Source organism: Pleurodeles waltl, chromosome 1_1 (assembly GCF_031143425.1).
Source record: "Pleurodeles waltl isolate 20211129_DDA chromosome 1_1, aPleWal1.hap1.20221129, whole genome shotgun sequence".
In the NCBI taxonomy this organism is placed as follows: Eukaryota; Metazoa; Chordata; class Amphibia; order Caudata; family Salamandridae; genus Pleurodeles; species Pleurodeles waltl.
In genome coordinates, this window is record NC_090436.1 from 51,254,177 (window position 1) to 51,266,253 (window position 12,077).

The 12,077-nt window shown below is 46.8% G+C and overlaps 1 protein-coding gene across 5 annotated transcripts in view; it reads left to right on the forward strand.

Moving 5' to 3' along the window:
• LOC138261305 (polymeric immunoglobulin receptor-like) overlaps positions 1–12,077 on the forward strand; it is a 278,961-nt gene that overhangs the window by 154,437 nt on the left and 112,447 nt on the right. The gene's annotated exons all lie outside the window — the stretch shown is intronic.

Below are 12,077 nucleotides of genomic sequence, written 5' to 3' on the forward strand. Positions count from 1 at the left end.
CCACTGTTACATCCTGGGGAGTGCAAAGCCATAGTCTCTCAAGTCCAGACAGTGGGTGGGCTGCCCACTGTTACATCCTGGGGAGTGCAAAGCCACAGTCTCACAAGTGGATAACAGTCTCCACTGGTTCTGGAGGGGGACTGGTGCCCAGAGTGCCTCGTGCAGTCCTGCCCGACACAGATGCGGGCCAGCCCCTGCCGCTCATGGGCCAGCGGTGCATGAGATGAAGGGCCCTGTTCAGCGGTGCTTGAGACGGCATGCCCAGTGCAGCGGTACTTGAGATGAAGGGCCCTGTTCAGCGGTACTTGAGATGAAGGGCCCTGTTCAGCGGTGCTTGAGACGGCGGTGCCCTGTTCAGCGGTGCTTGAGACGGCGGTGCCCTGTTCAGCGGTGCTTGAGATGAAGGGCCCTGTTCAGCGGTGCTTGAGACGGCGGTGCCCTGTTCAGCGGTACTTGAGATGAAGGACCCTGTTCAGCGGTGCTTGAGACGGCGGTGCCCAGTGCAGCGGTACTTGAGATGAAGGGCCCTATTCAGCGGTGCTTGAGACGGCGGTGCCCAGTGCAGCGGTACTTGAGATGAAGGGCCCTGTTCAGCGGTGCTTGAGATGAAGGGCCCTGTTCAGCGGTGCTTGAGACGGCGATGCCCAGTGCAGCGGTACTTGAGATGAAGGGCCCTGTTCAGCGGTGCTTGAGACGGCGGTGCCCTGTTCAGTGGTACTTGAGACGGCGGTGCCCTGTTCAGCGGTGCTAGAGACGGCTGTGCCCTGTTCAGCGGTGCTTGAGACGGCGGTGCCCTGTTCAGTGGTGCTTGAGATGAAGGGCCCTGTTCAGCGGTTCCGGCCATGGCGGGGAGGTCATTTGCCACCTGTCCTGTGGCTGGCGGGGCCCTCCTGCCCATCTGTCCTGTGGCTGGCGGGGCCCTCCTGGGCAGCTGTGCCGGGGCTGTTGGTGGCCTCCTGCCCACCTGGGATGGGGCTGGCGGGGCCCTCCTGGCCAGCTGGGCTGATGGCGGTGTTGTCGGGCGTGCTGCCCTTCCCAGCCTTCCCTGATCGCCTGTGGCACTTCCCCACCTTAGGCAGTGTGCCAGCTGTCTGTACACTTCCTGCCGGAGCCATGGTAGGGGTTTTAGTCCCTGGTGTTTTCACCCTCTCGCGCCGGCCACTGCCTATTTTGGGATGTTTCTCCGGGGGTGGGCTGCCCGTGCCTTGGCTTCGCACCAAACTGGCTGCCCTGGAGGGTGGGGCACTCCACAGTCCATGGCAGACTGTGATGACAGGGGCCGGTTTTGTCGTGGCTGAGGTGCTGACTGTAGTCCTATGACATGGACGGGGTGGGGGAGTTGGTGGAAAGAGGTTGAGTTTAGACAGGAAAAGCTTTTTAGGAGCAGTGAGACGGGTAGGTGTAGTGGGTATGGGAGTGGAGGAAGAGGTTGTGGTTGTAGGAGTTGTAAGTTTGGTGTCTTTGGGTGCAGGTGCTTGGGCTGGAGGCTGTCGTGAGGTGGATGGCTGTTGGGTGGGTGGCTGCCTGCGTTTGTGTATCTTGGAAGAGGGGGTCACAGACACACTGGGAGAGGACACAGGGGACGTGTAAATGGCAGTGGGGGTGGTGACTGCACGTGTGCGGGGGCTTCTGGTGTGTGTGCTGCTGAGGGACGTAGTGGCTGAAGATGTTGTGCATGCAGGTGTGAGTGGAGACGTGACAGGGAGGGAGGAGGGAGACGAGGAGGAGGGGGACACAGTGGAGGCAGTGGGTGTTGGTATGTCTGTATGTGGATGTTGCTTGTGTGAATGGAGAGTGAAGACGAGGAAGCCGAAGAAGATGACATAGACAACAGGAACACAGTAATACAGCAGTATTTCCAATGACACACAGGTAAAAATACACACCGGCATATAACATACTTAAACACTACTACCTCTCTACTGTCTGTCCTTTTCACCCAGTGTATGGTAACTAAGTTGTGACTTTCCCTTCCGATTTCAGAGATGTGGGCCCCACTATGTGACATCTGCTTTGTTTCCCCATGGACTACAGCTGTGAGACATTGGTATGTTGGCATCACAATGTAAATAAGCATTTTGGCACGGTAATGTCTAATACATTTGTTCAAAATCACAGCCAGACTCCTGATTGTTTTGTGCAATAACTGTGTTTATTACAGTGCTCTATATTGGTGGGTGGTTGCAAATCGGTGAGGGGTGATGGTGGAGGAATGTCCATGGCAGAGTCCAGACTATTTGTATCACAGGTGCATTGTCCAAATGCCAGTGGAAAGTGGAGCTGGGGCAGTTTAAGGATGGACAGGGTGACAATGTGGGACAGTGGAATGACAATCAGGGAGGTATCCTTTCCTGGCGGGGGTCTTGGCTTCTTACTCTGTCTTCTTCCTGGATCTCAGGGACCGCTTGCGTGGTGGTTCTCCTTCTGTAGGGGGTGGGGTGCTGGTGGCCTGTTGGTCCTGTGGCGGGGCCTCCTGTCCACTTGCGCCGGCAGAGGTGGTAGGCAGTTCTTGGTCCATGCTAGTGTCAGGGGCCCTTTGTGGTGCCACAGTGTCCCGCAATGTGGTGACTACCAGATTCAGAGCCCCTACAATGGTGCCCAGGGCGGAACTGATGGTTCTGAGTTCCTCCCTGAAGCCCAAATACTGTTCCTCCTGCAGGAGCTGTATCTCCTGAAACCTGGCCAGTACCGTCGCCATTGTCTCCTGGGAGTGATGGTAGGCTCCCATGATGGAGGAGAGGGCCTTGTGGAGAGTGGGTTCCCTGGGCCTGACCCCCCGTCGCACAGCAGCCCTCCCAGTTCCCCTGTTTCCCTGGGCCTCTGTCCTCTGGACCGTGTGCCCACTACCACTGCCCCCAGGTCCCTGTTGTTGTTGGGGTGGTGGGTTACCCTGGGTTCCCTGTAGTGGTGGACACACCGCTGATTGACGTGTCCTGGGGACGGAGGTATGGGCCCGCTGGGTGGGTGCTGTGCTGGTGTTCCCAGAGGGGGGAAGGTCTGGTGTGGCCTGTGGCTGTCTGAGGGGAACCAACTGTCCCGAGGTCCCCGATGGGCCGGGCTGGTCATCTAGATCCAGGTCGATAGAGGTGCTATCATCACTGTGGGCCTCTTCTGGGGGTGGAGTGGAAATTTGTGGTCCCTCCTGCGCGGTGATGTGGCGTTCGGGTCCTGCAGGGGTATTGAACCATGATTATTGCATCTGTGTGTGCCATAGTGTGCAATGGGTGGGTGCCCGTGTACCCCAGTGCTTGCATTCCTGTGTGGGGGCTTTTGTGACATTGGTTTGGGGGGGATGGTGATGTGCAGTGGGCATGCTTTGGTGATGGGTGTCCATGCTTTGTGGTCGCATGCAGGGCTTGGTGTTGTGATGGGTGGGTTGTGATGGTGAGACATTTGCAAGGAGTAGGTGTGATGGGGGTGAGGGTGGGGGTATGAGTTGGCATGCTGGTGGGGTGGGGGGGATGAAGTAGTGAAGATTTGTCTTACCAGAGTCCAGTCCTCCAGATACTCCTGCGAGGCCCTCAGGATGCAGGATCGCCAAGACCTGCTCCTCCCATGTTGTAAATTCTGGGGGAGGAGGTGGTGGTCCGCCGCCAGTCCGCTGAACCGCGATGTTGTACCTGGATACCGTTGAATGCACCTTCCCCCGTAGGTCGTTCCACCGCTTCCTGAAGTCCTCCCTATTTCTTGGGTGCTGTCCCACAGCGTTGACCCTGTCGACTATTCTGCTCCATAGTTCCATCTTCCTGGCAATGGAGGTGTGCCGCACCTGTGTTCCGAAGAGCTGTGGCTCTACCCGTACGATTTCCTCCACCATGACCCTGAGTTCATCCTCCGAAAACCTGGGGTGTCTTTGCGGTGCCATGGGGTGGTGTGGGTGATGTGTGGGGTGGATTTTGTGGTGCTAAGTGTGGTGATGTGTATTGGTGTGTTGTGTGAAGTGCGTGGTAGTATTGCTGGGTGATGGTATGACGCGCGTCTGGGTGCTCGGATCTCTATTTCTCTGTGCGTGGTCCCGATTCTGTAGGAGTGGAGGTTTGTGGGTGATGTGGGTGTGTGTTTTTATATTTAATTGGGTGTGTGGGAGTGGTGTTTGTATGTGTATCAGGTGTGTGTATTTTGAATTGTCCAACGTGGCTGTGTTTTGTAAGTGTGTGTGTATTTTGAGCGCGGCGGTGTGTACCGCCAATAGAATACCGCGGTTGAAAGACCGCTGCGTGGATTCGTGTGTCGTGATAGTGTGGGCGTATTTCTGTTGGCGTGACGGTGTCGGTTTGGTTATCGCCAGTTTCTCGCTGGCCTTTGGTGTGGCGAACTTTTGTGGATGTCTGTATTTTGGCGGTTTGCGTGTTGTGGGTCAGAATGACCGTGGCGGTTTACCGCGGCCGCGGCGGTATCTTGGCGGTCTTCTGACAGCGGTATGCGCCTTTTAACGCCAAGGTTGGAATGACCACCATAATGTACTATTGGCTTACATGCCCTTAATCTTATGTATTGGCACTTGCTTAGTGCAGTGCAAACACAAACGTGTGATAAAACCCCTTTCAGCACCAGAAACAACAAGCTCTGATGTCATTCACCATGATGTCACTTGTGTACTGCCCCACTTGGTTAGTCCCCCCACTTCTTTTTTTTTTTTTTCACTTCCGCCACCTCAATCTGGAAAAGTCACCATAAGGGGAAGGGGATGATGTCTCTCCATTCTTACAATGTCACTCATGCTTTATATCCCTGGTTGTGTTTTACCCCTTCTGCTTGTAATAACTTGTGGAGAGCTGTAAAGATGGCATGGCAATTGTTTTCTTTCTTAAAGACTCTGGCGCCCTCAAGGCTTGGAACGTAAGATTTAAAGACTACAAATAAAGGGCACTAAACATAAGGGGCTTACAGTTTGGCAGGGGCGTCATGGCATTTATCAGTAGTGTGTTCATCAAATTGTAAGCGTTAACTAATTTTACAACTTGCTCTATTTGATTTGCATTGCCCTCTGGGAGTATTCATTAAAGTTTCATAATGGTTCAACCTCCTGATTTCGGTTTTCTCTAACTGGGGTGTAGGTGGTACTTAACAGGTCATGTCCTTGAGGTGTGACACCAGGTCACAAAACTGCCTTAATGCCCTATTACATGGAGCAATATTTATAAAAAATATCCCTTTGTTGCTTTAGTGGTAAAACAAAGCTATGGAGAAGCAAATGCCAATGATCTTGGTAGTTATGCGCTGCGCTCACGTGAATGGTCAATTTCCTGGGGCATGTATTCTTCGCTGCAGTGCACAGAGACCTTACACTGCGCACACAGTGGAAACAAATTAGAGGGAACATTGATATCAAGCAAATCCTGGAAGGAGAAGAGCTGAAACAATGTGTTTTTGCCTTTTGCAGAAACCCTGCCTCCTAGACATCTGATAACCACAGCATTTTGCTGTAAACAGGTATGCAGTGCTTTGATTCTACATAAGAAAATCTAGATGCAAGTTATGCTAGTCCGTGCTTTCCTAGTGTAGCATGTAGAAGTCAGTTTTAGGGTATTAGGTTGTTAGATAGCATTCTACCCATGATAGAAATGTTAATTTTATTCTTGTTTTTTGCAACATTCATTTGTGCTGTTTAAATTATATTTTGTGTGGGTATTTTAGATGTACCAAGCAACAGATTGAGACTGTTGTAATAAACATTTTTTAGTGAAAGTGTATATTTCCTTAGTGCAGGTTCCGATTACTATGGCGTACCTGGATAGGGATTGTGAGTAACCCAAAAACATTGACACCACTTCAACTATGTATTGGGTTGGGTTCTGCAGGGCTACAATAACTTGTCTTTCAAATTCACACATTGGTGCATTAAACTAAGTTCACTAGTGTCACCCGTCTGTGTGAAAACAAACCTTCTAGGGCTCTGCCAGAGTTATAGTTTACAAAATAATGGTGCCAAAACCCAGACCTGAATTTATCGGAATGCCTTGAGTAGTTTTTTTTAATATACACTGTTAGACATGTCAACCTTGTGGTCTTCCCCCAAACATTTTTGCTGCCTACCTCCTCTTTTTGCTGAATTGTTTTTTGGCCTTAGGACTCTGAGCACTTTACTACTAATGACCAGTGTTAAAGTACATGTGCCTATCCTCTAAACTTGGTAACATTGGTGTATACACAACTGGCATATTTAATTTACTAGTAAGTCCCATGTAAAGTGGTATACCATATACCCAGACCTGTGAATTGAATGCTACTAGTGGACATGCAGCACTGCTTGTGCCATCCGCACACGTAGCCCTTTAAACACATCTCAGGCCTGCCGCTGCAGATCCTGTGTGTGCAGTTTTACTGCTACTTTGACTTGGCATTGAAAACCCTTTTCTAAGCCTGAAACTCCCCTCCTTACTCGTAAATCCCTGCTAAGCTATGCCCTAGTTAGCCCATAGGGAAAGGGGGTGTGTCCATAAAAGGTAGGGCATGTACTTTTAAGTCTTTCATGTCCTAGAAGTGAAAAACACCTACATTAGTTTTTCACTACTGTGAGGCCTACTTCTCTCATAGGTTAACATTAGAAATTCCTTATTACACTTTTAAGCTGTAATTCCTGATTGAGAAGGAGAAGCTATATAATGGTTCATATCATTAGAATGGTGATGATAAATCCTCTTTACTAGTAAAGTTGGATTTAACATTACTATTTAAAAATGCTACATTTAGAGAGTGGATAGTTCTCTGCTCTTATAACACTGTGTGCCTGCAGCCTGTCTCCAATTCACATCAATTCACATCTGGGGTAGGGGACAGCTATACTTTGTGCATTCCCTCTAGACAGCCACAAACACAAATACATTAGGTGTGTCTGAGCACTCATATACATTCTGATGGCTCTTCCCGGCTGGGAGGGAGGGTCTGTTACTTACACTTAGGTATAAGTACTGGGTCTCTAACCCCACCAGATCATACACTTCTGGACCTACAACGGGACTCTGTCAGAATAACTGCTGTGCTGAATCAAGGACTGTTACTCTGAAGGACTGCTGACCTAGAAGGACTGCTTTTCTGCTGTGCTGCCCTGCACCCTGCTGCTCTCTAACCCTGCTGAGGAAGACCCAGACTCTTCCTCACACCCCAAGTTATCTCCAATGGCTTGCTGACTTGCCTCCTGTTGCCTGAAACTCAGGGATATCAAAGTATCTACCTCTGCTCCTGTGCCTGGTTCACTGGAATGCAGACCCAGATACTTGCACCAAGAAAAGCAATGCATCTGCAGTCTTTTTGGAGCAGATCCAGCGCATCCACATTGTTGCAGGAATAGAACCAGCACATTGTTCTCAGAACCAATGCACAGCCTTGAGAGCCTGATGCTTGGAACTGCACATCCCCATTACAGCAGCTTCAAAAGATGGACGCATCTCCTCAACTGTGCAGAGAAACCCAGCACATTGCACTTCAGAACCAACGCATCTCGACTTGGCACTTGGCCTTCTGAACCAATGTATTGCCACCACTGCTTGAAGAAAACCGATGCATCACCTCGACTGCTTGCCCGACAGAGACGCAGCACTTGTATGCACCCCCCATCTCGCTGTTGCGACCATGATCAAGGTACTCTGTTCACCGACCTATGTGGCTCACATCACCAGTCTGCATTCAATTGTGGTCAGCCTGAACTGTTGACTCTGCCCCAGTCCAGCGTGACCAGAGTCTTTTTGTGGTGTTTTCATTGTGTTACTGTGTGTGGTGCACAAATATTTTAAACATTGCCTCTTTAGATAAACCTGACTGCTCTGTGCCAAGCTACCAGATAATGAGCACAGGTTATCTTTTAGTGGGTATCTGACTTATCATGACTAGGATTGTGGTTCCTGCTTACACTGGGAGCATACTCTGGCAAACAGAACCCCAATTTTAAACATGCATACACATGTGAGCCATCATTACGGAGATATCCCTAGTAATCATAGCTACCTCCTAATGGGAATAAGGGATCACCTATTGTCATAGGTTTGTCAAGGCTGAAATTAAAAAGTTATTCACCATTCTGTTGGTTTTCTTATTCTTTGAATCCATTTCACTTGCATCCATTCTACATGACGGCCCATATTGCATTAGGAGGCAATTACCGGGAATCAGTTAGTCAGTATCTCAACATTCTATATGCCCCTCATGCAGGAGGGTGGCAGTTACTTTTGTTATTGCTGCTCACACATCATACGACTTAAGACGTTGTACTCATAAGTGGAGTTTGAGGCTATAGATGCTGCCTCTGTGCCATTTCTTACTTACAAAGCAGTACCACAGCCTGCACATTATCAGGGCTTACCAGGATCTGGAAATTCCTTTGACTTACCAGGTACACCAAAACTGATTTGGTGGTCTGTTACCACACACGCGCACACACAGGAATGTCTGTTTGATACCCCTAAGCAATGAAGGGGCTACTTGGCATGTGCTAGCTGATTACACACCTATCCCACATCCTGAGACATTAGCACTCAGTGATGTTGTACGGATTTTGAATTACACTGTTGTCTTCTACAGGAGACTTGTACAGTTTATAAAGCATACCATAAACTCTAGACAAGGTCTCATGGCTGGGCCAGTCATTCAGGGACACGTACAATTCATTAGTCCACAGTCTATAAATGCTACCGGGGAAAAGATGCCCATGAAGCATGATGAAATTACCTTGTGGATTGCTTGCAAGACCAACTAGCTGGAAGCATTCTATTCACACACTACACATCAAGACAACCATAAACTATTATGACAAACAAATGTCAGGGCACTCATGAATAAAAAGTTCATTCCTCCATGTGTATCATGATATGGTAGGTCATCAAATATGATTCGGACCAGGAAAATAGGCAATAGTTCAATTTAATGTTTGGAAATTAAAGTCCATTAAGGCCACAGAAACGTCCTTGAAACAATTCTCCATATTGAAACAACAGCCAACACGTGTTTCGTCCTATGAGATAAGTAATCTCAGAGACTTCATCAGGGCTGTAAGAAATATAAATGGTAACTAAAATTACAGTCAAGCTCAACCCACTAAGCATACAGTATCATTATCCCCGTGAATTTTGTGAAAGAACCTATAAAAAAAAAAATGTATTATGTGACTTTGTGTGAAACACAGTAATAATAATATAGTAGTAACAGGAACATTAAGTTACAAAAGAGGCCACCATAATATAAGTTGATCGTATCATGCAACCTAAGTTAACATGGAGAATAACATCTATCCGTTAATAAGAGACGGAGAATGAGCACAGGAAGATGCAAACTTAGAGCAGTCAGTACTATCACAATGATCATGACACCCGCATGCACGATAAGTATAGAAAATAATTTCCAAATTTCAACAGGGGTCATGCAAATATAAATCCAAGAAAAAGAAGAGAAAGAGAAGAAAGAAAAGGAAAAGGCAAAAGCCTATCGTTTACCTAATATCAAAATAAAAATATGCTGTAAGAGAATGAGGCATACCTTCCATACTAATTAGAGGGACTTCCGAACGGAATACTTAAAGAATGTTTCTGGGATTCCCATCGCAAGCAAAGTGTAGTCCAGTGTCTACAATATAGCATTAACTCAGAATAAGCCCCAACTTTAATGGCAAAAAATTAATAAACAAACAAATAACTGCTCTGTTACAGAAGAGCTCCAAAATTTGTAGCAGGATTCTTACATAGCATCTTCCAAATTTTCCGACATGCCGCTTATTATATTTGAGTAGACAATCCGCTAAAGATAAGTGAATAGGGTATTCAAGTTAATTTAAACCCAAGACAGAATTACCAGCCATATAGACGTCAAAATTCCCATTGACTCGCTCACATCCACTTTAAAATATATCGCCGTCCTCCCGCTGCGTTCACCTTGCCACGAGAAGCAACGGCAAACAGGGAAACGCTCTGATTTGTAGCATCCCTCGCGACGCACGCACAGTGAAAATAAAAATAAAAGAAGGACTAACGTCCTCGGCACGGGCACCATCTTAAGTCGGAAAACTCCATCGTGATTAATAGTTACCCACTATTGTGCCCATAACGGGCTATCTCCTAACCCAGAGCCATATATCATCAAAAGGATAATAAATTAATACGCAATTGAAAGGACATCTAAGTATACCTATCCGCAACCAGGCAAAACTTCTAAGGAAATATATAGTACGTATCAAAACTGACCTAGTCATATCATAACAATGCGTATCTTGCAAAAGCCGGTGCCATGTTAAAAGTGAAAAACACAGTAAGGCCTGAGGACCATACCAGAGGCAGTACCAAAATCAGTACCCGGGTCACATTAGATAGGACAGGGGGAAGAAAGAGATAGAAAGTTTTGAAGAAGATAGAGTTTGGGTAGTTCACAATTGTCTCATTATGATCTAACACCCCACATGGAGAGAAGGATTATTATTAAGTGTGACAATCATAAATTGTAATTATCAAACAGTACTAGTCAACAATTGTAAGTGTGCTTAATTATAACATAGCCATAATAAAAGACAATGGTATAGTTGACATCCTTATTTCGAAATATCAAAACACCGTCAGATCAGTGAACCTAATGATAGTCATTATAAGTCCATCCATAAGTCTATCTTGGATTCTGTTGAGGAGATAGTCTAACTATCACTTTAATCCCCTAGGTAGTATTCCATTTCGAAGTTTGTGTTGAGACCCTCTTCTACGGCTCTGAGATTCAAGATCCAATAGCATTCACGTTTTCTGAGGACCAGTTCTCTATCACGGGGTGATATTGGCACAAACCTATCTCTGTACAAATAGATACAATCAGTTAAAAGCTTCTAAAATCAGCCAAGCTTAAGACATTCTACTTTAAGATATTATTAATTAATAATGATGCTATTTTTGTTGTATTTTTTTCTAAATCTTCACATGCTACTCGTGTGGAGACATGACAGCAAAATATCTGACACAGTAACAAACTAGAATAGAATAAAAGGTGCCCCTTCCTGCATAACAACAATCCTGCACGCAGCACAGGCACCATTATACCATGGTGCAAGGTTGCCTGCATTGGCATTAGGCTGCCAAAATGACACCAGCGCAAGGGAAAAGGGCAGGAATGCCCCATATTTGATAACTATCCCACATTCCTGCCCTTTCCCTGTGACGCAGGGTAGCACAGCAAGGTGACTTGCTATGCTGCTTTCTGCCACCAAAGTCGTAAATTTGCCCTTCGTATCTTATGATTTCTGGTTAGCATTTTCAGCTGGCAATAAGATGCTAGTAGTGACCTGTCTCTGTCCAGCTTCAGCATCAGTTTCACTGACACTTTTCTAATAGTGTGTTGTGATAACACATTTAACACCAGTAAGCTGGTTACAAGGTCTTCCACTCTAGTCAAAGTGTCCTATGTGATGCCCTCCTAGTGATTGCCACTAGGGTGACTCAACTTCTCCATGTGAGCATTACGTAAATGGAGCTACAAGCATCGGGTTATTTTGGTTTCTTTCCGTACTTCCTCTTTATCTGTTTCTAGCTGATCACGGGATAGGCATAGCCTTGCAGCGCACACTCTGTGGACATCGTTGTACTTTTAAATCTGTTAAATAGTGGCACCTCAGGCTGAACAATACAGCACTCCTCTGAAATATTAGGATGGCAGCAATCTAGAGAATGCGTTTTTGGGCATCTCAGGAACAGAGGGCCATTTTCTAAAGTCCTTTCTCCCAAATTCAGGGCAGGATTTGACCTTTTGCATTTCAGAAAACTACTAAAAATGTAGGTGTTCATGATGGCTTTCAACTGGATTCAAAATCTAAGAGCCAGCTGTACATAGGGAATTGTTTGCGATTACCAAATAGCAAATGTTTGAGCTTTCCTATTTGGTAATCGCAAACACCAAAGTATTTTGAACAATTTTTTGCGATTCCCAGTGGGTCGCAAATAGATCTACCTCATTAATATTCATGAGGCAGGTCTCGGCTTGCAACCCTTTGGGAATGACAAAAACTACAGGGATGGTGGTTTGCTGAGGACAGCAGACCACCATGTCTGTGATTGCTTTTCAATAAAGCAAAGAGTGTTTTTTTTAATACAGTTCATTTTCCTGAAAGGAAAATGGGA